This window comes from Lycorma delicatula, chromosome 10 (genome assembly GCF_047948215.1).
Source record: "Lycorma delicatula isolate Av1 chromosome 10, ASM4794821v1, whole genome shotgun sequence".
Lineage (NCBI taxonomy): Eukaryota > Metazoa > Arthropoda > Insecta > Hemiptera > Fulgoridae > Lycorma > Lycorma delicatula.
This window is the reverse complement of record NC_134464.1, coordinates 10,228,247-10,255,837: the sequence shown is the minus strand read 5'-3', so window position 1 is coordinate 10,255,837 and position 27,591 is coordinate 10,228,247. Positions and strand designations below refer to the sequence as shown.

Below are 27,591 nucleotides of genomic sequence, written 5' to 3'. Positions count from 1 at the left end.
TCATAAATAATTTACGAGGCTCTTCAACAGTTAAAGATCTTTCTTTAACTATAGTAATTAATTAATTAATGAAGTAAAATTATAATTTTTCGATGATAATAAAACCAACGCTACCTTTCAATGTAATTCCCGGCTATATTTAGATACTTCCCATCTTAATATGAGCTCTTTCATTACTGTAGTAAAGAATTGTCTATCTCATTATCTGAACCGTTCTTGAACCACCTGTTGTTGCATAGATGCCGCGTAAAAACTCTTGAGACGAACGAACAAAAAACATCTGGCGGTGCGAGATCTTGACCGTAAGGTGGATGCCGGCAACATTTACTCCGCCTACAATTTCATAGCTTTCCGTGTCTTTTGTACGGCGGGCGGGCGTTATGCCTTTTGAGATAGAACCTGGTTGTTTACTCGTTATTGTGGGTTTCACCTTTTTCTCGCAGGTCACAGTAGTACTCGTCGTCGATTGTACGTTACCTTCCAAGTCCTTTCGATTTAAATCGGTTCGTATTTAAAAATTTTATCGCTCGAAATTTTATCGCTCGCTTACAGTTCTGATGTACAATTTCATTACCGTAAACGGCTTTTAGACGACGATGAATATCAGTAGCAATCGCTTTTTCCGCTGTTAAAAATTCAATTACCGCACGTCGTTTTAGACGCATTGACTATAGGCGTATTCGACTTCATATCGTTGGAAAATATCAGAAAATGAGTGGGGGCGGGTCAACGAGTTTTGGAATATTAATATTAGCAGAAATAAACTATAAGATTGCAGCACCGATCGCTTAATGCGACGTTTTGTTCTCCCGTTAAGTTTCAGTATGCGTTTCATTTCAGTCGCTCTTCGTATTTGAATTCTAAACGGTAGTACGCAGAGACGATTTACGTGTACTTAGTACGTACGTGTGTAATACTAATATCTTTTCCTATGAAACATCCGTTGGCTATACAAAATTACAAATCTCTGACGTAAGTGGATATCGGCTAAAAGTTGAGCTTATTAATTTTCCTTAATACTATAATGTAAGCCGTAACGTTATACTTTAATTTTTTGTTAGTTTTTTCTTCTCGCGGGTGATTTTATCGCCTTTCGTAGAACTTAATGTTATGTTGCTCGATTGATCTTTCTCTAGCGGGGTTAGAATCGAATGTTTTATCTCTCCCCGATCTAACTGGGATAATACAACGTAAAATAATATTTAACAGTCGTCCGTTTCATCTTATCAAATTTGTATAGTTATTTAAAATTTATCGATAAATGTATAATAATAATAATATGTGTAAGTATTTTATAGATATTGTTTTCTAAACAAACGTATCGATTTGTAATCGTGTGTTATAAAGTAGTCAATTTCATCGCGTTGGCAACAAGGAATTTATTCCTAAGCGAGAAATCCTCTGAGTTTGAAATATAAACGTACATTTTTTACGAGTTCTTGCTTCCGACTTTGTAGAACGCTTTTTTTAATTTTCTTGGCACTAGTTTCTTTGTAACCTATATATACCGTAATTCTTAGTCAAACCTGGCTGGATTGATCGATCGAGTGACTGGAATCGGTGTAATTCCTAATTCGCTTGGTGAAACATTTTCTTTTGTGATATTTTATAGAGTTCGTTTATCGTGATCTTTCTGAAAGGAAAAGTAAATTAAAGGGAATAAGGGCACAGGATAAAATTATTTTCATTTTTGAAATCGCTTATTCAGTTACGTATATTGGTTGGCAATCGCTCAGTGAATCTGTCTTTTTTTTTTTTTAATTTTTTATCTTCCTGACTCTTTATCCCGCCTCTATCCTATCTGCCTCTTCGTTGACTGCTAGCATATACTCGTACACGCACACGCGTGTTACGTATCTTTGTACTTTTATATAGAAAAACATTTACGTATAATTTTTTGTTTGTAGAAAAAAACTTCGATACGGCGGTTTTGAATTTGTAATTGATTTACTCGTCATGTGAAAAAGAAAGGGTTTTGTCCGATAAATTTAATTACGAACTCACGGTACCGTTTTGTAGCTTTTTATAAAAAGAATACTCTTTAATTGAGTTTAGAAATAATTCAATCTTTCTTCTTTGTACTATACCGTTTGATTTTTTAGGTATATTTTAACTCTGTTTCCCTTTATGTAGAAAACAAGTTTTCTACATGTCTATTATAAGAGTGCAATCTATATTCTTTTGTACTTTACGATCTTGTACGGTGAAACTATTTTTGCATAGCGAGGGCGTGGATCTCGCTCTGTACAAGTTTTTAGGAAACCAGATCGATTGACGAGTGAAACCCTTGATACAAGAAATTGAACCCGAGATTAATCGTTTAATAATCCTAGGTAAAGTTTTTGTTTGTCATATTACTAAAACAAAGCAAAAATATCGATTTAAATGCGATTTTTCATTCTTCTATTAATAAACGAGTGAATATCCGTTTATATCGAGGGTCGTTCGGGAAGTTGTCTCTGACAAACAGAAACATTTTTCAGATTTATTTATCAACGCCTTTACATTTAGATCAACGACTTTCCAACTATTTAATACCTCAGTGTAATACGATTTATTCAGTTCTGCAAAATAAGCGGTCGAATCAGCAGCGACCTGTTTATTTGAACTGAATCTTCGTCCAGCGAGCCATTTCTACAGGTTTGAGAAGAGGAAACGTCGCTGGAAGTCAAATCCGACGAATAAGAACCGCTTCGAAAGGTAGTTGGTGGAGCTTTGCAAACAACCCGATTGTGTAGAGATGCATTATAGTGGTTTAAGAGCCTTCTCTTTTTGGTCAAATGTGGACGTTTAGCCTGAATAGCAATGTTCAATCGGTCCAGTAATGAAGTATAATACTCACCGATGACGGGGTCCTTACTTTTTCCAGATTATCTTTACAAAGCACCAGGAAAGCGTAAAAAACCCGTAGCCTTGACTTTTCGACGGAACAATTTTCGCTTTCTATGTTGTGCTTTCACTCGCTACCACCCGCTATCGGTTCCCCGGCGTGTAATGATGAATCCGTGTTTCATTTACTGCGATAAAATATCGAAGAAACTCGGTGAAATCGCGGTTAAAGATAGTACCGCGATCATGTAATACACCATAGTGGATTTGTGTGACGATTTCATCGTTCATAACGAGTTTTTTTGCTTCCTGAGCGTTCTTCATTTGAATGGACGTACGATCGCGTTTAATTTCAGCAGTTCACCTTTTTACCTTCGAAATCGAAGGGGAAGAATCTGTTAAAGTGAGATATTAGGTTTTTTAACGGTTCGAATTTCAGTTTTATCCGTTTTTGAGAAATAATCAAAACTTGTTTGCTTTACTCGATCGCCACAAAATAGCGACGGAATGCACGCGTCTGAAACTTTGCAGCACGCCATTTCAAGGATCATACTCGGCAAATATCGTACTCGTTTGGTCATTCCTGTCCGTCTTTGCACCGGGCCGAGAACATCCCGAACGACCCTGATATTAAACACAACCATGATTTGTTAAAATACCTGACCGGTGTTCAATTTAATGTGACATTAAGTTAATAAAATTAGCTGTAATTATATTCGCTATAAAATTATCACAATATTTGATATTTCCGCTAGGATTATCGTAATTGATTTGAGTGTTATTTTTTTACCCTTCCTAAAAACATTTATAATTGACGCGTTTCGGAATACCGCCATTCTCAAAACTTCGTTTAGCACTGAGTCTTCCTGAGTCGAGATCATCGAATAAATTGCGATGTTAAGCTCCTCTTACTCCTTCTACTCGTAACTACTCGTTGACCTCTGCTCGTAAAATTTCAAGATCTCCAGCCACGTAAAGTCAGTCTATTTAGTTATCATTGTCTTTGATTCGCGGTAAAGATCTAACCGTAACATCTGTCTCACCTCCATCATTAAAACACGTGTATTTTGTATGTTACAATAAAATAAATAGGTTAAAGGGACTTACGAGTATATTAATTGAAAATTCAGTACGCGATCACATATGCCGGTTTGTTGCTTCTTAACTTTACGGTAGTATTGCTAATCGTCAAGAAATGCGTTTTAATAAACCTTTTCCTACGGCTGTATTATAATGTTTGAATTACGCGGCTGGACGTGTATCATAAAGAGGGTCACTGTGAAAAAGAGATTTTCATTACGATTCAGGTGTCCAACCGATCAGGATCTACGAGTCAACTGGAGGACTCGTAGTGAGTGGAAAATAGTTGCTGGCTTCCTTCGCTTCCTCGCCCTGAGCAGGACCGCCGAAGGAATTTAGTAGGTGTTAGGAACCTGGGTGGCTAGGGACCGCCTGGGCAGTTGACTGGCCGAAGGTAGGCGCTTAGGCAGCGTGCCTCGGTTAGAAGGATTGTGGTATGCATTGAATCAGGCTGTCGGCGGAGTTGCGGCCGTTGTCGGTGGGCCGGACTATTCTTGCCCGGCGGGTGCGGTTGCGCTCCGACGAGGGCGTTTTTGAGCCGAAATCACTGTCGTCGGGGCTTCTCTGGGTGCTGCTCAGGCGGTACGTAGGGGAGTCTCGACGGCAATTGCGAAAGATGGTGAATGTCACGCGGGACTCCGCGATGGCGCTGTGCGGGGGTAGGTGTTAAATCTCCTCTTCCGGGCGGACCGGAGCGGAGTCAGATAGTAACTCATTTTGAGTATTAAGCGGGGTTCTTAAGGGAACTAGGTCTAAATTTCGATGTACAAACTTTAGTGGGAAGTTTATAATGAGGTTGTTAGTGCGGATCTGAGACATTCAGAAAGTGGCTCTTTATAGTAGGATCTAGGCGCGGGGTCTTCTTTCCGCGGTTCGGTTTCCTAGCTTAGTTCTTGAGGGCGACGTGGTAGCTGCAGGTGTCCGTTGTCTTCATTCTGAAGGCATAAACACGTAAATCTATCTCGGGGTGAACTTTTACCGATGTAGATGTCCCTCGGGGCATCTGCATCGGTGGCATCTCAGCGGGGCCTAGACTGAAAGCTGTGTGGCACAATCAGTTTGAGGGCGAGAAGAAGTCCTCCGTTAAAGCCACTGCTGGCTAGGAACGGAGGGGGTGGTGTAGCGACCGGACACGCTACGAGGTGGATTCTTCTCCCCTCGGGGGGGAATCGAGATGTTCAACCGATCAGATCGGGCGTGGTGGTGCGGCGACCGGATGCGTCTCAAGGCGGATGTCTTCCTATACGGGGTTGGGATGTTAACCGATCAAACGCCTGCTCTTTTCAACCGCTGACCGATCATAAGCGGGTATTGTTTAATGTATTAGCTATTTTTTTTTGTTTTTTTTACTTTGATTTTAATCCTATTTATAGTTAGGAAGCAGAGGATAATTTGAAAGTACGCCGATAAATAACAAAATTTCTATATTATACAGTTTATCGTTTTGTTAATTACGTCAGATTCAGAGGAAGAAATATCTAACAGCGATCGACATTAAGAAAATGCAGAAATATTGTTAGGTCTCATTTCCTCCTTATTTATGATAAACAATGTAACCCTTTCTTCTTACTTGTGTAAGCCATACAAATACGTTAATCTAAGTTGAGTTCAACAGCTGTTATAATATAATTTTTTTTTTACAAATACTGTTAAGTATTACGCTGTGTTTAACGAAGTAAAACAAATGAGTTGTTAAAATATATTAAAAAAAATGTATTTAAAGTGATTTCAATTCTGTTGTAAAATGTAACTTAAAACTGTGAATCTAAGTTTAATATTATTTACATAATAATAATTAACCTAAATAATATAGAAAAGTTACTGATACTATAAGTACCTTAATGTATCTAAATCTGTTATAATAAAAATACCAATTAATCACAGTAACAAGGTGTTTATTGAAAATATTACTGAACCAGCGGCATATGTTTAGAATTCTGGAAAGTGCAGTAAGGCACACGTTCGAACACTTATTGAAAAATATTCCGTAAACAATATTTTCTACCATTGATTTTAATCAATCCCAATATTTTCTGATCCGTGGAAAAATACGGTATGCAACTCTCTATAATGGCCATTAATGATGGTTTTTTTTTTTATATCAGATATTATAAGTTTATTATAAGTAAAGTAAGCTTATTATAAGTTTGTGATCGGAAGCGACTGGGCTCTTTGTTGCTGACAGATGGCCGATATTCCTAGCCGTTTTTGGCGTAAATCAAATTCGTACTTTCTTATTCCTTTGTTTCTTCCTTTCAAAAAAAAAAAAAATTAACTGTCTTTATTGAGAACTGAAACGGGAATATTTTTTGAAGATTGCCTAACAATTAAAAAAATAAATAAGAATAATAAACGACTAATATAATTATGTTGATTAATATACCTGAAAGCTATTCTTTTTTATGTAAATGTTCTATGAACTTTTCAATGTTGAAATTAAACTGCGCAGAAAATAAGCGAAAACGGTTACTGTTAACGCATAAATTACTGTAACCGGTTACAGATTTCATTAAAATAAATTTCTTTTCTTTCCTGACGCGGGTTAAAGTATCGGTAACTCTAAGTGTAATTAGTTCGTCAGCGTTTCAATAGCTTATTCGACTTAAGTCGGCCCGTTTATTAAATTACATTTTTTGAACCGATTATCTAGCAGAAGTACGAAGGCGAAAGGTATCTGAATGTTATACTCGTAATCAATTTTACCCCGACTCGGAATATAGTACAGTATTATTATCGTTGTATTAGATTATTATTATTCAAAGTTCGTTCTACAAATGTCATAATTTCTTAATAGAAATAGAAATTAATTAACGTTTCCGTTATATAGAATTAATTAAAACGCGTAGAATTAATTAATGTAATTTTCCTCGTTCAAGTGATTTAATTTAATATATAACACGGGTAAAACATTACCAGGCGTGCAAAGATCAAATAATTTGCCGATTCGACCTTTTCTCATTCATTCTGTGTGTGTGTATGTGCGCGCGCGGATTTGTTTGAATATAATGATTACATTTTCTGTATGATTTTTCATCCTTTTTCAATCGATTGTTTGTTTAAAAATATTTTTCTTCATTACCTTATAGTATTTTTTAATTACGTTTCTTTTCTTCGTTTCGTTTTTCGTTATACGTGTTTCTTACATTTTCTATTCGTTTTTTTTCTCTTATATTCAGTAATATATTACTACTGTAAGTTTGCATTTGTTTAATTTCTTTTGTTTTCAGTGTATAGCCTTTTTTTTCAAGAATTGAGTCGGTCTTCTTTGTTTTTTTTTCTTTTATATATGCATACATTCTTTTATATTTTTGCTTTTTTTTATAAAATTATCTTCTATTTTAATGTTTTTTAAGTGTATCCCGTTGTTAAAATAAGTAGTTGTTTAAAAAAAATATATCTTATTTTACCTACGGAACAAAAAATATTTTGTAATTTTTACGTTGTAAAGTGAATTGTCCGGAGATAAAATTAAAAAGGGTTGAAGTTAATAAATTGGATGAGGCAACTTTTTTTTTTTTAATATTTCGTTTTATCTGTTCGGCCAGTTTTATCCCCGACAAACTTCCTTCCGTCGTTCTACTAACAATATTTACTTTTTATTCCCATTTCATTGTTATATAAACCGTAATTAGGATTTTTTTACCGCCTCATCAGTTATTTGGATTAAATGGTTCGATCCTTCTTTCCATTCTTTTGGTGTCGGTAACATATTCACTTAGTCGTAAAAAAATCGGTAGTTTTCTCTTTTGTATACGATCGTCTTTGGTATTCTTTGCGGCTTTCATCCGTCTGTAATAAAAAAGAATTACATCGACATGTTTTAATATGTACTTCGCAGATTATTTAACGTGATTCGCTTCTTCTTCTATTCGCCGTAACCCGGTTAACTATTCTTCAGAAGCCTCTGTTGTTTCGCAGAAGCTTTTGTACTTTGTGAAGTTCCTATTACCCGTGTTTCCGTTAAAATAAATTATTACTCTAAAGTTTCAAAGCGTAAATCGATGTATAGCAGTTCTATCGGGATGGCAGAAGTACTAAACTAAAAGGGATAGTATACCGTGATAGAATATCAAACGTAATTAGAAGCCGTTTGCCGATCCAGTAATCCATCCCCACGTTGCCCGTCTGCTGAGCTTTCTAAAATTTAATGAATAGTGAAATAAATACGCTACAATAAAAAAAAATATTTTTAAAAAATTTATTTATTAAAGTTTTATATTTGATTTCTAGCCGGTTTTTTCCTTGTAAATGAAATCGCTGATCGGTTGCAATAATCTATTTTTGACAACTTCCTTGTTTTATTATGACCGAACGTATTTTTGAATTTTTATGAAAGTTTTGCAAACTATTTCTTGCCTTTATTCGGAATGACGAATTATAATGTTTTTTTTGCCGTTTTAAACTTGACTTGTATAATGGAAGAGAAGTTTCCGTCCACAAGCCGCAGTCGATATACATTAAAACGTGACTTATTGCTGACGGTCCCGCACCGTTTTTAGTTTGTCGTTTGGATACTCTACGTTTTACTCGGTCTTTAAGTTTTACCCGGTTCTTATTCCGCTGTGCGACGCGTTGACTTTATGTCTATATTATAAAAAATATTTATATCTGTGTACGTTAGCCTATTTTTAATAATTCTCCTTCCGGACATCTTATTTACTAGCAGTTTGGGATAAAAACCCGTGCGGATTCCTTTTTCCGTCAGTGATATGCAGTGTCCCTGGAAAGAGCGATCTAGATGTCGCTTATAAAGTTAGATTATTTCTGGCATCAGCAAAACCTTCCGCAGTCGATTACCACCGACAATTCCGTTTTATACCATATTTTGAGGTTACGTTAAATAAATTTTGTTACAACCCGATTCCTAAAAGGTCAGTGCGACACGAACGAAGTCGATGTTTATAATATTACTAGATTAGAATTATTTCAGTAAAATTTTAAACGTTCATTATCGAATGCTTTCTTCAGATCTACAAATGCCGTCTTATTTCTTTTCCTGTTTAGAATCCGGTAATTACCTTTCAGATAATACTTCAGAGGATGAATGAGGGTGATATGTATGACTGTAAATGAAGTGTTGTCTTGTATAGTCTCGGTTCGACCGTTCCTGAGTTGTGCGGTTAATTGAAACCGAACCACCTAAGAACCCCGGTATCCACGATCTCGCATTCAAATCCGTATAAAAGTAACTGCCTTTTCTAGGACTTGAACGCCGTAATTCTCGATTTCCAAATCAGCTGATTTGGGAAGACGCGTTCACCGCTAGACCAACCCGATGGCTTACAAATGCGCCTAGATAATTTTATTATTTTGCAATTCTGTACTCTTTGAACGATACGGCAATTAAAATCGCGTCCCCTGTATTCGTGCACTTTCTGAAACCGACCTGTCTTCATCTAATATACAGTTTATTACATTCTAATTATTTCCGTGCAGATAATAAATGTTAACGGTTAATCAACTCTTACAGTATAAGTAAGATCAATCGTACGTACTTGTTGGTAAATAGTTTATTATAATTCTAAATATATTATACTTTACTGACGAGGTTTTTTTTAATCAGGTGTTGGTAAAATACGGCAAACTTTTAAAAGCTTTTCGACCGTTGAACCTGAAAAAAGGAAATTTAACACCCGGTACTACCTCGAAACAGTCTATTTCTTCGTTACGAGCGACCGTTTAACGTTCTTTCCGGCTATTTTCAAAAGCGGTCTACTGCACCTCGTAATTACCTTCTCGGTGGCAGTGAACACTACAAAGATCTATTTTTCGGTATGAGACTACTAGTCGGGGATGTTATCTATGCCATTTTGGAAACTAGGTGCCGGTAATTTAATATTTTTCACACCTAGATCAAAAATGGCCCTCGGTACATCGCCGAGTAATGATCTCGCAGTAAAAAAATAGATGTTTGTGAGTTAAAATCATTTGCTAAATTATATTTTTTTTATTTTTAGTGTTCCATTGTCGAGCTGCTATTTAAGAGGTACTGTAGATCGTATCCGTGAATAATATTAAATTTTGGTATAGAAAATACTGATGGATTTTCATAGCCCGATGTTTTTTACTTTAAAATGTTTGTTTTTTAATGTTTTTTTAAAAATTATTTGCCGCAACTACTTTTATCAAGATTGAATTACTTTCCTTGATAATAACAATTTTTTGATATTTTATTTAGATATTCGCATCTTTAAGCTATTCTGTACTATTATAAATAATACTAGTTTGTGAAGGTAATTAATTTACTTACGTAATTTATGAACGCTTTAGCTAAAAGTTATTAAGCTATAACTTGTATCGAGAGAAATTTCTTGGAACATCGTGAATCAAAATGCTTTAGTACAGCTTTACGATGAATTAAATGTGCATTTGTATGTGTGGGTGTTCTGCATCCGGCTTAGATACACATATTTTATAGCGAGTGTGTGTGTGTGTGTGTTCGGCGTGTACTGTTTTATATCTGCTGGTCGCCTAAGCCAAATTGGTGCGCGAATATTTTGGATGCTTTATCGACTGGATTCACCGACCGCATTCTCTTCCATACCTCTACAAAAGACGGTCAGGTGGTATTGAAGTTTCCCCACAACTAATATTCTGATTTCGCTCTCGTTTATCACTTCCCATATCTGTGTTTGTGGCTGTTTTTAACGTAAAAAATATTTTGTCTATTTACTCATTTTTTTGTTCGAATGAGTTTTTGCCTCGTACATATGATTTTAACAGATTCTAAAAATATTACCTGACATTCATTCGCCTGCGGCACAAAAACATTTAATAAATTAAAATTTGTAGTACGCTTTATTTTTAAACGCGATTATATATTTAATTAGATTTTATTTTTAAAATCCCTTTGGTGGCTGTAACCGATATTGTTCATTTGCTTTTTTCGATTTTCGTCCGTTAAAGGACCGCGTATCCACTTTCATTTCTTCTCTTAATGGTTTTACACATATTTTCATTCTTCCTTGTGGCGTGTTTCTCTTTTTTCTTGTGTTCATTTTGCTTCTTGTTTTTTGGGAGGGGGTTCGTTTTGGAATCCTTTTATGTTTCCGATCATTTTACTGAATGTTTCTCTATTTTTAATATATTCTTTCTTTTTTTTTTTCTTAAACCTTTAGAAGTATCTTTGGGACTAATCCGATTTAGTTCCGACTTTTTATTTGAAAAGCGGTCGAATATTTTCTTTGTTAATTTATTATTACCCAGCGGTGGTCGTTCGGTGGTAAAATCGTCGTCAGCTAATTTTCGAAGTCGAAAGTTCTGAAGTTCAAATCTTAATAAAGGTAAGTTACTACGGATTTGAATACTAAACAGCAGTTAAAGATGTACTTTATCGGTCGGAGTTCAGTTAAACACACATCTCAGTAGAGGTCGGCCTGAATCTGTACAAGACACCTCGTTTACAATTAGCCACTCATAAGCGGCGAGTCAGTGTGGCGTGAGCCGCACTGTCGAACCGTGTAAGAGTTCTTCCTTGATGCATTTTCATTGTTCAACCGTCTTCAATAATAGTTTCCTTAAGGGAGGACTCTAACCGCATTGCTGGAAGAAGCTACCCTTGAGTAATGATCGACCATCGATCTGTAGCTCCAAGCAGCTATAAAGGATTGGCAGGTACTTTCTGGCATACATTGACCAAGGCGCGGCAGCGAATTGCTGTCATTATTTAATTAAATCGACCAGATAATTGTTTTAATTTATGTCGCTTATATCGTATTTTATTATAAGACGGGGTGCGCCTACCAATTTAGAAAATATATGACATATTGGACACAAAAGCAACTGTGTAAAGATCGTGCTTATACCGTTCACGCAATTAGGTTAGCTGCAGGAGCTATTAGGAACTAGGTCGCTTAAACTGTTTCAATGTACTTCGAGACACGGACATTCGGTCTCATGTTTTAGGGCGAGCGGCTGGGGTGCGATGGCGGGAGAAACCCCAGTGCATTGCATCTGTATTCAAATATTTGATTATTATTATTATAATAATGTCTCTCATCCGGTTTTGTTGTTTTAAGTTAGATTTTCAATATTGTTTTTTTATTTTGCTCTTTGCGTACAGAATAGACGTTTTACATTAAGCTAATTTTTAATTGCTTTCGATAGTAATATTGCGTCCGGGCGCTAATAACGACACTTTGTTGTGCCCGCAGGAAAAAATCTTTTTTCCAGCTTAATTAACAGTGATGCACCAGCTGGCGGGGGACGCGAAGACATTTTAACATAACTATAGACTATTTGTATTTTTAATAACAGGAAAATACGCGATTTTTTTTTCAGATTTTGATCGTTTCTTCTTCAATGCTTTTGGATATACTTCATCAGCGGTTCTGTAGCACCCATTAATCGGTAAGTTGATGTTATGTTTTTACTTTTAGTTTTTGAGTTGAAAGTATTTTGCGAGTTCCTTCCGGTGTGTGTTGTTTGTTTTTCCCAGTGATACCGTTGAACTTGGTCTGTGAACCGTTTAGAATCCTGAGCAGATAATTAACCCGATAAACGAAACTCATTTTTCTTTATTTTGCATATACGGTCCGCTGAGGGGTTGAAATTTCTTCCGACACCTGCAACACAATTCTAGGAAGGAAATCCTCTGGCAACAGTTTTCATCAAAGGAAGTACTCGGGTGACATTTTACAGCATTACCTATTACAGTATTAATTTTAGTTCCACGATGCAAAATCATTGATCAGTAATGTCTTGTTTTTTCTCTGGGTAGACATTTCATGATTTCCTGAGGAATTATGAACTGTTCCTAGAGGGGGGGATTTTGGAATACTCACGCATTTCGAGAGGAGTAGTCTAGTTTCGTCGTCTCTCTGCGAATCCTTTTCTGCTGTAGATTTTTTATCTTATCCCAACCCTACGTAAGGGGTATCAGTTTGCTCGTGATGAACAATCTTAGAGTTTTCATCGTTTTGCTTAAGCTACCAAACGCTTTTGATCGGGATCGCCTAAATTAACAACACTTGTTTATATTTTTTTACTTTTCCTCTATAAATGCCGTTAGAAAACTCGTTTTGTATGTTTATTTCATTTGTTTACTTTTTTATATGCCTGTTCCTTCAATATTTATCGATGTGGCCTTCTAGTTTTAGTTTTTAAAGAAAATATTTTGTAAATTCGTTTTCCGATTTACTTAAATAATAGGATATATTAATTTATATTTTGAAATAACGATGTGATTTCTAATCTGTCGCTCCGCATTTCCCCGCTTTTATTTATTTTATTATTAACTACGTGCTAATAATAATAACTATAATAAAAAATCTGGTTGAATTTTGTTTTAATTATGTTGTAAAAGAATGTACCTTACAATAATTTTACATCCCCAAATTTATCGTTTAAAAAGAGTTACTCTCTCTTTTTATATGTATAAAACCTTTTAATTTAAAGTTATTTTCATTTTCTTTCGGTTTAATCGTTTTAATCCGACCTTTTAAAACGCATTAGACTTGTAGTAGTAGTAGTAGTGTTACTAATAAATGTACTCTTTTGTTTCTTCTGTTCGTCTAATGTAAAAAAAACAAAAAAGAAGAAAAAAGTACTAGAGCGCATAAAAAACAGCGAGGCTTCAACTCTTTGGACTACTTAACAGCACGACACAATATTAAAATGTCTTTCTTGTTTCGACGGATTAGGGGCTTTATTTAGTAAAAATAGGATAGTAGTATCGGGTCGCCTTTGAAGACATTTTAAACGAATACAGCCGCGTGAAGCGTAGGACGTGTACTTTATGCTTGTATATACAACAGGGTAAATCGCGTTCTTTAAGTCGGTGTTAACTCGCCTCGTGACTTTGTCGCATTTTAACCGACCTACGAACCGAGCAAATGAAAGGTGGAACGATCGGAAAAGAGCGATGGAGAACGAAGAAAAAGAAGCTCATTTGGCTAAGTGCTTCCCTCAATCGTTCCCGTTCTCTACAGTCTTTAGTCTCTAAACGAAAGAAGAGTAGAAAAAATGAAAGGAAAAAGAAAGCGATAAAGAACGAAAGGGCGACGGAGGAGGGATTTTACGAACTAAGTCGCCAGACAAAATTCTCCTTCTACCCTCGCACCTCGCCCGCGCTGCGAACTCGACTCGTACCCCGGCGCTTTTTCACGATCGAGTGTTATCGAATTAACGACTTAATCGACGGGTCGATAACTTTAATGCGCTCATTCAAAAGATAGAAATGAAGATATATGCCGATAAAAGAGTGAAAAGAGCGAGAAAGAAAGGTTAGGTTCAATAAAATATATTTAACGAAAAACTGCCGTACTTAAGGACATTCCTTATTTTTTATCGTTTTTTAACCTATTCCGAACTGTTACATTAAGCGGTAGCGTGTAAATTATAAATGGGACTAAAAGTGTGACTTATTTCACGATCGCATTGGTAATTTGCGATAATTCTTTTTTTTCAAAATAATTCTAAAAAAAGTAAGGATGCAAATAATATTCTAGGATGTATGCGACATCTGCTCATCAAACTGTGACCTCAAAAACGTCGAGCATTAATCGATTTCTCAGTATTTCGTCTCTTTGTCGCTTACTTTTATTTCTTATATTCCTCCACTTCCGCTTTTAAATTACTCTTATCGCTTTTCAAAAACTCCCTTAATATGGAGTAAATTGTTCAAGAGTCGGCAAATCTATACTGTATAGGAAAAGTAAAGAACGTCGCATATACGAGCCGTTACTGTGGCAAAAACGTTCCTTTTATATCCTTCTCATCAGCAAGGCTAATTTCCAATCAAAGCTAATCCTGAAGATGTGTAAACGTGAGCGCTAACCTATCGTTTAAATGTAACAATTAAAGTTGTATATTATGTTTTCATTGTTCTGGTTTTCCTTATGCAGAATCGTAATATCTATTTATGTTTCGTCCAAAAACCGCCTGTTTTTATTTAAAATCAAATAAATACTGTTCAGCAGACGGTAATATTTAATTTTTTACAAAAAACACTCTATCCTCTTTTCTTCTGGCATTTTTTCTGGAAGATCCTAAAAATCGGTCGACGATTAACAGGAAAGTCGGTTGTTTTATCGCTAAACATTTTAAACAGATTAAAATTTAACGCTGTTCTTAGTGATAAATTTTAATATTATTTTTAACGTTAAGACGTTATTTAACGCAATGTATTTAATTATTTTCTTACCTAAATAAAAAAGGAATTGTATATCGATTTGTTAAACCGGTAAAAAGTTAATAATTTGCAAAAAATCAATATTGTAATAAAGTTTTGTCTGATTTGTTTTAAAGTATCGTAAACTGCAGTATAATATTTCGCGTTAAACTGCCGACCCCTATCCTGTAACCTCTGATATACAAGATTTTATAAAGTTTTTTTTTTTTTAATTTTAAACGCCTGATTGTGTAATTTCAGAGGAAAGACAATTTAACACCGACTAAATAGAGTACGAATCTGAAAGAATGTATATTTAATTAATTTTGCACGATCTTGACAAAAATATCGCTAATTCTGTATAATAATTTAAATCGCCGACAATAATATACTAAGCCAAATAAAGATTTGATTAAGCGTTATACGGCAGCTACCGGATCCCTTAAGGAATTTTCGACCGACTGGTGTCCTCTAAACGCAGACGGCAAATGAAGTTTCTCACGGAGATGTGCCTTACTGATTTCTTCTGCAACGCAGAATTTTTAACTTAAAGAAGCTCGTTTTTTAAAACTGTCACCCTTCGTTCTTCCACGCTGTCCTTTAACGAATTTTAACGAGGAAACGTGTACGATTCGAATCGATAACATGCCGAAGATCGGCTGAAACCAAGCCTCGTTTGTTACCGGGATTCATACCCGGTAGGAGTACAGAAGCCGAAAGATATGATTACAGCATTTTAAAGCTGTAATTGAACGATTTTTAATAAATATTACTATTAATATTAATATTTAATATATATAATATAAGGTTAACCGTTATAGGTCCTTTGTGTACAGCTTAGAAGCAGAAGACTTCCGTTATATAGGTCGACTGCAGCCTACACTACCGTACCTAGGATCGATCACAGGATATCGCTTCAAATTTCACGATTATGTATGAACTGTTTCGGTGTGGTCGCTCGTAAAAAATTATTATCAGCGCTCGTGATGATAAGTAATAAAAATAAATTACGCGATTGTGTAATAAATTAAATAAATATATTGTGTAATATCTTGATAACGACTGTGTAATTTCACTAGCCACCATTGGTTTCCGCGTACGAAAAATATTCGACATCGTGTAGAATATAAATTGTGAAATCAAATCGCATACCCGCGGTGTATCGCCGGAAGTATTTTATCTTAACGTATATTATCAGAATTGATGAATTTTTACGTAAATTGTATTTATGAATATATTCTAAGTACTGGAAATTTCATTAACCGATGTGCTTCAGGGTGTCTGGTACGCGTCACAGTACGAAAAACATTGTACTATTTTTACTTCCTTGTACGAAGTAAAGGACGTATTGGGATCGCGAAAAATTTCGGTTTTCAGATTTCAATGGAAATATCCATTTTGACTAGTTGCGGCGTGATGTCTGTGCGTATGAATCTATCTCGCATAACTCAAAAACGATTAGCCGTAGACTGGTGAAATTTTGGATTTAGGACTGTTTTAAGATCTAGTTTTGCACCTGCCCCTTTGATTCCAATCGACTGAGCCAAAAGCATCCAAAATAATTTAGATTTTTTACTTTTTCTTAACTGCAGTAATAAGCCCTCATCGAAAGCTTTTCAACGATATATCATAAGCGGTATTTATTTTCATCGGTTCCACAGTTATAGCCAAATTAAATTTTAATTTACGAAATATTTGGATCTTACAAGGGAAAAGCACATCGGTTCGAATCAGACTTCATCTCTTTTTTTCTTTTTTAATCTAAACATATTGATTTATTAATAATTATTAACCTGTGATTGTAAAAAAACTTTTACGATAAATAATAATTCAGTAATAATAATAAAAATAACAAAAAATGAAATAATTGTTTTAGTACATGAAATAAATTCTATGTACTTTTTATTTTTAAAAATGTATGTAATTTAGTAGGCGTACAAAGAAGTCATGTGGTGTCTTTATCAGATTTTTCCTTTTCTTCAAAAATTTGTGAAAAGTTGTTTTCTAAAAAATATATATAGGAAATTTCATTGTTAAAGTGAGTATATACATATATATATATATATATATATATATATATATATATATATATATATAATTATATAATTTATACATATATAAATTACATTAAATACATTTTATAATTTATACATATATATATATATATATATATATATATATATATATAATTTTTTTTTTTTTTTAAGCGGTCGATAAATCTGTTAACGCGAACGATTTGTCATATATTTGTTATTAGTAATTCCAACCACGAGTGTGAAATTTTTTTTACAAATTCTTATTAAAACGTTGTAAGAATATAATAAGCTGTTACCCGTCGATCTGATTTGTTATTTTTAACTTGCTCGAGTAATACAAAGAATCGGTAACTGATCATTCGGTTATGCAGCTTCAACTGTGTTTGGAATTTTAATTTCGAGAATTATGTATGTGCAGTATAATATGTATTTTCTTTCTTTACGATTAACGAAACTATATTCTGAACGATAACAAATACGTATTCTACGATATTGTAAATTTTCAAGTAAGAAGTTATTTAGTCGGTCATGTTTATTATTAAAAGAGTGCCGCGCGCTTCTTTTGTTTACCGTAAAATTCAAACTTCGAGTACGTTCTTATCTTTTTAGTCGTAATTTATTAATTTTTAACACGGGGTATCGTATTTATAATTATTTATTTGTAAGCGACAAACATCGAACGCGTGATAGTACCGTAAACCCTATTTACGAAACGTTTTTCTATGCGAGTAACGTACTGTTATTCTTAATCGTTCTTCGTCGGCTTGTCTTAGTTTTAAGATGGTGTTACTTAAACTCGGTTTTTGTTGAGGTATCTTATTTTCGTAATTAATTACCCCTAGTATAATATCAAATAAATCCTTCTCCCCCGCTTTTCATTTCTTTCGTTTTACGTACACGGTACCCTTAGCGTTTTAATTCTATTTATATTTCGTATACCGTTATAATTTATCTCGGTGTAATTGAAAATTTATCGAACCTTCATTTTATTTACTAATAACCGACTGCCATTTTTTCGTAGGGGATTCAGGGTAGGTGCGATGAAGGGGAAGTTTGCCGCTAGCGGTCTGAAGTGCGCTCTTGTCGCTCACTGTCACTGTAAGTCGCTATACATTAGATGCTTCAGTCTATTACGTTTTACAATATCTGTAAATCTAACGTTCATCTCGGTGACACCGTTCTCCTTCTCAAACGCTATCGCTTACTTCACGCTACGTTCGTTTTCAGTAACGTATTTTATCATTTTCTCAACGGCTACTTTTTTTACGTAAATCTATTAAGTAGATTATTAAAGAAAAAAAAAGGACATAGCGAAAGGATTATGCCGGTTATATCTACGCGTAATGAGGTCTAGGTCCGTTGCACCTGAACTCGGTGTTTATGGTATAGCTATTGGTATACGACAACATAATTTTTGTTAACACCTAAACCTACTTCGGTTAATTATGATAAAAAGAAATTCCGTTTTACAGTTTAATTTTCTCTTTATTAATTAAGTTACGTTTTAAAGCTGTACTTACTAAATTCAGTTCGAAGCGATCGAGGTCTTATCGTTTTAAAACTAATCGTTTATTTTTATTGTATTCGGATGTTATGTATTTCTGTTCTTTTTATCGTCGTATCGTTCATGTTTATGAAACTATTTTTGGACAGCATTCAACCGAATGTCCTGCGTTCTTAACATCGATCCTTATCGTCTTTAATTTCGTTATGTCTTCTTTCTTGTCTTTTGTTTTTCTCTGCGTCGTCATCGGCTGAAAATAATTTTATCTACGGTACGTCTCAACAGTATCGTTTTCATCTTCCCATTTCCCTCTTTAACACGTTCTGCTTCTCTCTATTCTTCTCGGTTTGTCCTGGATTCTAATTTTGTGCATCGCGTTTTCTGTTCTGCTTTTTTACAACATTCCAAAACGTTTTAAGTGTTACGGTACGATAAAAGTTTCAACTCGCTGTAGAGGCACAAGTTGAATTTAGGGTTTTCTAATTGCTCTTTAAACGGATCGATGTTTCTGCGAGAAAATCTTACGTCCCGTTAAGGTGATTGTTGGTATTCCGATCATCGATGACAAATTGTAACCGGAATGTGAAAAAACAAAAAAATTCTTAACAGGTTAAATATTGTGCACGGATTGTATTTTTTGTGTAGGTTGATATTTAAAATAGTATATACACAAATAAGACATCGGATGTTCCGACTGAAACCCTGCAGTATTTACAGACATTTAATTTATTATATTACGCAAATAAATGATAGAAACTTACTTTTATTTACACAATGCTTGAATACGTTTCAACAAATTTGAAACGGCACGCCGAATAAGAACCGAAAGAGCGATCGCGTTTGCAAATTCAGTTCTAGGATATGAGATTGTTTTTGGGAACGGATCCTTACATTACAGCCCACAAATAAAAATTTATCGCTTTAAGATATATTTATTTGATCGTACATGTAGCCGCCTAGATGAGTAAGATCTCTCTGTAATGTTCCTGCTCCCGAAAATTTTACGCAACAACGTTAGCGAAACGTTAACGGTGTGCGCCGTTCGGTACATTTTTGTTACGCTCCAGCAATTTCTTCCTCTTAAAGACGGCCGATGAAAGGATAAACGATTTCATCGGAGTAACTTTCTAAGTTAACGTTATTCCAGTGAACTATATACTCTGAGATTTGTGTTTGTTGACCGGTTTTTTTAACTCCGTACTAAACGATCGGTAACTTCATTCGACTTTTCTTTCGACCGGGTCGATGATCTTCCGGATTCGGATACGTCTTTGACAGATTCGGAACTTACCTACGGAGTTTCGCACGGCGTCGCGTTGTGAAACATCGATGTCCGGAAATATATGCCGATACATTTCCTTCGCCTACTTTGTTTACTCAGCGCCACAACGAAGCACGCTTTCGACCAAAAAAAATAAATAATTAAAAATACGACGTTTAAGTGTTAAAATTATCGGCGCACATTAGGAAAAAAACTAAAAATAAGCCCCGACGGTGTTACGTCAGTGAAACACGGAAAACTGCTTTCAAGAGTAAGCGTACTGTAATCGATAGACAAGTTAAATCGTATTTTATCGATCGAAATCCGAATGCTTTTGTTTAGGTGCTTGGCTAGGGATGCAGAAATGTTTAAACAGTTAAACCGTTTTCAATCGTTAACGCTTTTAGATCCCCAACGAAAGTAAAATCCAAAAAAATAATCGATTTATAAGAAAGGAGACGGTCCTTAATAAAAATAAGTACATGGGTTCGATTTTCAGTTTACGAGTATAGTTTAGTAGAAATAGCCCTGAACAGGATGGAAATGTTGATAGAAAGTCAAGGTTAACGGAGTTTTTTTAAGTTTCCGGATACGTAATGTAAATTTAGGAATTTTAGAAAATACGTATCACGTTTAATTTACACATATGGTGTAGAAAAATAACATATTGATTTTAATTTTTATATATATATATATATTGTTCAATGCATATTAAATGCTCAGAATCCCATAAAAAATTTAAAAGCAAGTAGAACCATAGTTAGTTATTTTCACTGTGTGTAAAAATTCTTTTTTTTTAGAGAATAACATTTTTTTACATTACACTTAATAACATCCTCTATCTTTTTTATTTCCCGTATAACAAATTTATTAAGCTGAATGATTTTCTATCGCGTTGTTATGATACTTCTAATATATACATGTATATATTCACGTCAATGCATTTATTTTCAATACTCTGTTTATGCAATATAAATATTGTAAAAAAAAAGTCATTAGATATACTAATAAAGCAGACATGCTACATTAAAGAAAAAATAAAAATTCGTACTTATGTCGATGAAGGTAAAATTTGATGGTATGATCGATAAATAAATTACAAATATAAAATTTAAAAGATTTTATTAACTACTTGAAAACTGAAACGAAGGTATTTTCAAAGAAAAGTACGACATTTCTTTCAATCCCACTGTGTTATTGGGTGGAAGAAAAGGAATTTACTTTACGTTTTGAGACATAACGAGTAAGAAAATACAATTCACTTAAAATATAATTTCCATATATATATATATATATATATATATATATATATATATATATATATACCGGATGACATGTAAATATGAAAACCGTTTTATACTGCGTATCTGGAAGGTATTTGGAAGCAGAATAAAATGGGGTTCTACATAGTTTAAAAAAGTCTGCATTATGGTCGGTTTTTAATGTTTTTAAACAAGATGGTGGATATGATACGTATTTCAAAATTTTGCGAGAAAAACAATGGTGAAACCCATCTTTCTTTGCCTTTGCTGCTTTCTTTCTTTAGGCTTCTTTAATGCCTTTGTTAACGAGTTATAATTCAAAGTTGCAATGACGGAAAAATCTTGTTAACAATAAAACGAGGTAAAACGCGCTCCATGAACAATTTTATTGCGTTTTACATTGCAACACCGAACTTGAATGCAATGAAACGCCGAACTTGAAACAGTGCTATAATGTTGATAATAATGAACAATTACTAATAACACTGATAAAAAAAAAAATTGGAACGGAAATTCAAGTAGGTGAATTTAGAATGTACTTTTTATGCCGAATCGTATTCTTCATCATTCTCAGATTTTTAGTTAAGGCCCTTTAAAATATTGGGAAACTTCTTAAATAATGGAATACAAAAAAATATAATAATGATTACAATTAAAATTCCTACCTTTATTTTGCAGACATTTACGTTTATCTCTATTCCCTTTTTCTTATTTTCCTTTTGCGTTCGGTGAAGTCATCTCTTTATCATCCAGCAGTAGTCGTCGTAAATTCATCCCGTTTGCCTTGATAACGTTGTTCCGTCTGCAATATATCTTGGTGAAACCTTTCTTCTTGTTCGTCGCTGATGTCACCCGTTTAAAGGGGAAAAGTCCAAATCAGAATGTAAAAAATGAATTTTGAAACGCATTCTGCAGCCTAAATTTTTGTACTTCACCAAGTGTTCGTTTGTAAGCCGATCGTGGTTTTGAGCTTTTGTTGTTTCCAAGAAAGCCAGTAACGACATATTTGAATGACTTCCGGCTGCTAGTTCATTAGGATTCAGTTTGCTGTCGATTGTATTTTCACGAATTAATTTTTCTTATTTGTGGCCCGATGAATATTCCCTCTTTTAATTTGGTTTCGCTAAATCGTGATAAACCTCAGCTAAATATTTAAAGCCGTCTCCCGTCTTCGTATACCGGTCTAGTTTTACGGATAGAGATGATAAAATAATATGATCTGCTTCGACAAGGGGAATACTGACAACATTTTCCTTTCCTGGGGTAAACTGATTTCTTTTTGGCCAGTCTTTTATAGTGTTTATCTGTAGCCTGACTATCCCGCAACCACGAGAAAGACATATATTTTGTAAAGCCACTCTGGAGACTGAGAAGAAGCTCTATTGCTTTCAGGTCAGCAATGATTCACCATGAGTGTTCATCATAATAATAGCTTTTAACATTTTTTACATTTTTTCTTTGTTGCTTTTATTTCTACAGCATGTGCTACCGGTATAGAAGAAAACTTATTCGAGTTATTCAACTGCACTGCCTTTAACTTATTTTTGACGAGCTCTCTAAATAAACCCCCATCGTGAATAACATATTCAATGTCTGATCCGGTTCAGACATTAGCCCTCTAACATCGTGGCAGAAATAAATTAAACCATCTCTTCTAAATTATTTGAGTAAATTTTCGTTTCGATTTCTGTACACTGGAATTATAGTATCCTCTTTTAATAAATTGCATTCTCTCCTGCGTGTTGTTTCGACAATTCATCGATCGAGCCTTGTGGGGAATCAGAAATTTCTTTCCGATAAGTTGGAACAATTGAAATAGGTAAATGAACACCGTGAAGTACCGGTCTTATAGATGAACGAACATTCGGTTATGCGATACTGCTTTTATTGTTTGAATTGAAACCGGTAACGTTTGTTAACCAAAAATAATATTGATCATAATGATTAGTAGGCTTTCGCCAAATCATAGGTCTCTTTTTTCCCCCGTTAACCACCGGGTTAAACATGGTAGCACTTGATGCTTGCTATACGTGGAGCCCAGGATATATCTTGGTCTTCTAAGGGACGGTCAAAATAATGTTTGTCGGCAGTTTTCGGCAGATTCGATACTGGATTTCGTGGTGAATTTTCCTCAGACGTAACAAAAAATATTTGGAGAATTTTTACAAGACCGATTTTTATTCACTGAAAAATTCTGAACGATTTATTCGATGAAGTAAACTGAAATATTACACAAATACTAACTTAATTATAAAAATAATTAAATTTTAATTTATAAATATTTAATTACGTAAAATACTTCATAAAATTATTTCACCGTGGAGTGCAATAAAACACAGTGCGAAACACACACACACACACACACACACACACACACACACACACACACACACACACACACACACACACACACACACACACACACACACACACACACACACACACACACACACACACACACACACACACACACACACACACACACACACACACACACACACACACACACACACACACACACACACACACACACACACACACACACTGTTCTGTAAGAAAAATCTTTTTGTTTTTATGACAGTTGTGGTATAAAAATATTTCACTAAATTTACGGCATCGCTTATGAAATAATCTTTTATATGCGTATGATAAACCACTACCGCAACTAAAGAACACAGCAAGTCATACCAAGAACTGAACTGATACTGAAGAAAATTTTATCTCGTTGAATTACACGCTGACACGTGTGTATATGTCTGGCTTGACATGAAATGACATCGTTCGACTGCTGTGTATCAAATATAGCTATTCAGCACGCATCGCAATATAAATCAGATGTGAATAAGCAATCGTACAGACGTACTAACTTATTTGTAGTGTTTGTTCTGCGAATGATGGAACAAATAAATTTAAGGCGTTGTAACTTAAGAACGTTACGTGATGGCTTGTTTCGTAATACATATTGAGATTCACCATCAGAATACTATATAGAAGACCTATACTCCCTTTTCAAATTTTATGTTGACCGATGTAATTAAACAAATTAAACGGCTACATCAACCGATATTATTTTTTAAATAAAAATTATCTTCCGGTGTTAATATCAGTCTACCAGAATTCCAGACTTGTCCCCTCTGGATTACTCTTTTTTGGGTACCTGAAACATAATGTTTACAAAAAAAACCTGCAGACATTGACGAATCTGCGCGTGTCACGAATCAAACACGATACAAGTTATAAACGGATATTACTTGAGGTTATCATACTGCCGAGCTGGGAACGGAACGGAACGCTAAAGTGGCGGGAATATCACCATTTCTCCCTACGAATCGCAGAACCTGGACAATGTCCCTTGCTGCTGCATGATTCTGTAATCGGGCGTGTTTCAAGGGTTTTCTTTTAATGTCGGTTACAGGTTTTAAATTTTATTTCTGGACGGATTTGGTGATTTCCGTTCTTATCCGTTTGGACCAGCATTCTCAATTTATTATGGGAGATTAAGCTTTTGAGCCTGATGCTCCCGGCGTGATTCTCCTTCAGACCGTCCGCTGAAGTCCTTTCGGTACTAGCACTTTATGGGCTAGCAGGAATACGCCAAATCGGAGCCCTAGTTGATTGGAGGGAGCAATGCGGCGCCCCCTTCTCCGGAGGGAATCGCATATGCTGGTTTAATTAAATTGTAAGTTTTTAAGGAGTGTGGATAAAGGGTTATAGATCTTCATCTTCGTCTTCTGCGGCCGCCCTTCACGTTGCTACTCTGCCGGGCTCTTCTTCCGGACTCGTCCGTCTGCCGAGCTGTAGAGGGGAAGCATTTTGAACATTTATTTAAAATTTAAAAATAACTATTGTAATATCTGAAGTAATTATCGGTTGTATAATATTAATTACAATAATTTAATTTTCTTATAAACAGAAAATATATTTCAATATTTTAAATAAATAAAAAGGTTATACTCTTTTATTTTTCTCATAATATGTAGTTCAAATGCCGATTGACTTGTTAGAATAATCGTGTACTATTTGGAAATACGACTCGTTTCTTAAATAGCTATGTATATCGTTAAATTAAATTATATCCCAAAAAACGGATGAAAGTTTAACATTTTGATGTTTGTCTGTGTTTGAGCCTCAGCAGCATTAAAGAACACTAATCACTCGGCCAAAACAGCTGGCAAAGTATTAATATTGCATTCATATATAAAGATAATAACAGTATAAGTTCATGTATACTCGTATAAGTTAATACAGTGCATTTCTACAAAACCGTGAATAAATTTCACGTGCGTTTTTAATTTATAGCTTTTTCAACGACCTTGAAGTGCTGTGACACGGTAAAATTCTTACTATTAAATAAATAGTAACGTCAATATTCAAGATTCATGGAACCGCACACGTAGTAATCGTAAAAATTTTTATTTTATTTGTAACGCTGCCTTTTCCCGATAGCTTTAGAAACTCGCTTCATAATAACGGTAAAAAATAGTGAACGGGTTTATTTTACTCCCTCTATCGTTTTTCTCTTATGCTATACGTTTCAGTGAAATGAAGTCTGAAAAACTTATCCGTTTTTAACTTTTAAATCTATTTCCTGACTTCCTTTAATTTGTCTCATTTTAACTAAATTATATACCTAACGTTTTGTTAATTTCTCAATTTCTTTAACATTTTATAGGTATTTTTTAAAAATACTTTTCGATGCTGATATAATTTCTACATTTTTAAAGCCTGTTTTAACGAGGAGTTTTTTAATTGTACGGTTCAATTATTAGATTCATTCTTTATTAAATTTTGTATTTTTCTATTTCTGTTTGATATATTTCTATTTTTCTTTATATTTAATGTATATTTGTATACAACAAATTTTCTATTGTATTTTTTTTTTTGTAAATTTTGTTTAAATTTTGTATTGTTTAAAGTTCCATGTTCTTCTCTTATCCGGTTATAGAATTTTAATATACCTTTTCGATTTGTTTTTTATAATCAAGATTTATCACGAAGTTCCCCTGGGACATTCATAACCTATTCTACTCGTAAAAATAATGGAAAAACATATATCGTAAAAGGCTTCGTTTGCTAGTTACGGTTAGTGAAAGATTTCGCTCGGATTTCAGCTACCCCCGGGGAAATAATAACCCCCTGGGTCATAGTAAAATTTTTAGAGCGTTAATTAAGGGGCCGAATTAATGATTTCTCATGGTGTTTTACCTGAAAAATTGAATAGAATAGATCCCAGAACAGTTTTATTAGGTTTTGAGAAATGCGGGGTAAAACCCTGTTTTCGATGTTTGTTGGGCAATAACTTTGTTAAATGCGTTATAAACACGTAAAACTTTTACACAAAACTGTAGAGAATTTAATTTTGAACAAAATGTTAAATTGAATAAAACAAAGAAACGTTGCCCAAATTTGAATTTTATTTAGAAACTGTACACTTGACAAAAGTGCATTGTACGTACGAATTTGTAATAAATGTTCAAAAATGATCCGCCGTTTTCAACAAATTTCTAGACACGCTTCTGTACTGCTTTTGTTGCTCTTTTTAGTTCATGAGGGTCCTTAAGTTGCTCAGCCGCATCCATAATGCGTACAATAAATTCCTCACGAGAATGTATTTTTGTTTCGTATATATTATTTTTTACCCGTCCCCAGAAGCAAAAAAATGTAAAGGTGTTAGATCAGGTGATCTTGGCGGCCAGGAATGTGGACCTCCACGACCGATCCGTTTCTCAGGGAAATGATGATTTAAGTGCGAGTGGGAATGGCACAAGAGAAGCGGAGAGGCGCGCCATCTTGCTAGAAATATACTTTGCGTCTCATTACTATAGGAATATCTTCAATCGACTGCGGCAATTCTTTTTGAAGAAAGTGCAAGTAGACTTCAACATTTAAGCGGCCAGGTAATACGAACGGTCCAAACGGCCGATTGCGTAAAAAGGTCGCACCGTACGTTGACGGTAAATCGGTATTGAGAAGTTGACAGTTCTCATCACCACCGTTTCACGAGAATTTACTTCTACCCGTGTATGCTTATTGCGTAAGTTGTTGACGCTATCTCGAATGAAATTTGCCTCGTCGGTAGACAAAACGTATTTGTAGAGTAGTCGATTTGTATTTCACTAGTTGCAGGACTCCAAGAGAAGCGGACCGTCTCCCGGGTGTAGATGTTGAACTGGCTGTTTACGATAAGGATAAAATTTGTTTTAAGTATCCTCCAAACCGTAGAAAGACGTCGTGTACTGACACCTAGACTTCGCTAAACCGCATCGATAATAATTTATACAATAACAGCGTCGTGTTGGACAGATCGTTCGTAGCCGGTACGAATACTAGGTAGTGAACCTGTTTCCCGAAGATTGCGAAAAGTCGCCTAATTGTTTTCGGATCTGAAATGCTACGATTCGGAAAAGGTATTTCATATTCTACTGCAGTAACTGTTGCATTACCATTACACACACCCAAAATGAATAACGTATCAGCGTATTCCTCTGTTGTAAATAAGTACGGGATTA

The 27,591-nt window shown here is 34.7% G+C and overlaps 1 protein-coding gene across 2 annotated transcripts in view; it reads left to right on the top strand.

Annotated features, from left to right (window-relative positions):
* sfl (N-deacetylase and N-sulfotransferase sfl) overlaps positions 1-27,591 on the top strand; it is a 722,911-nt gene that overhangs the window by 44,893 nt on the left and 650,427 nt on the right. For both annotated transcript variants that reach the window (XM_075377448.1, XM_075377447.1), the window contains exon 2: positions 12,190-12,258. The gene's annotated coding sequence lies outside the window, so the exon portion shown is untranslated. The remainder of the gene's footprint in view (positions 1-12,189; positions 12,259-27,591) is intronic.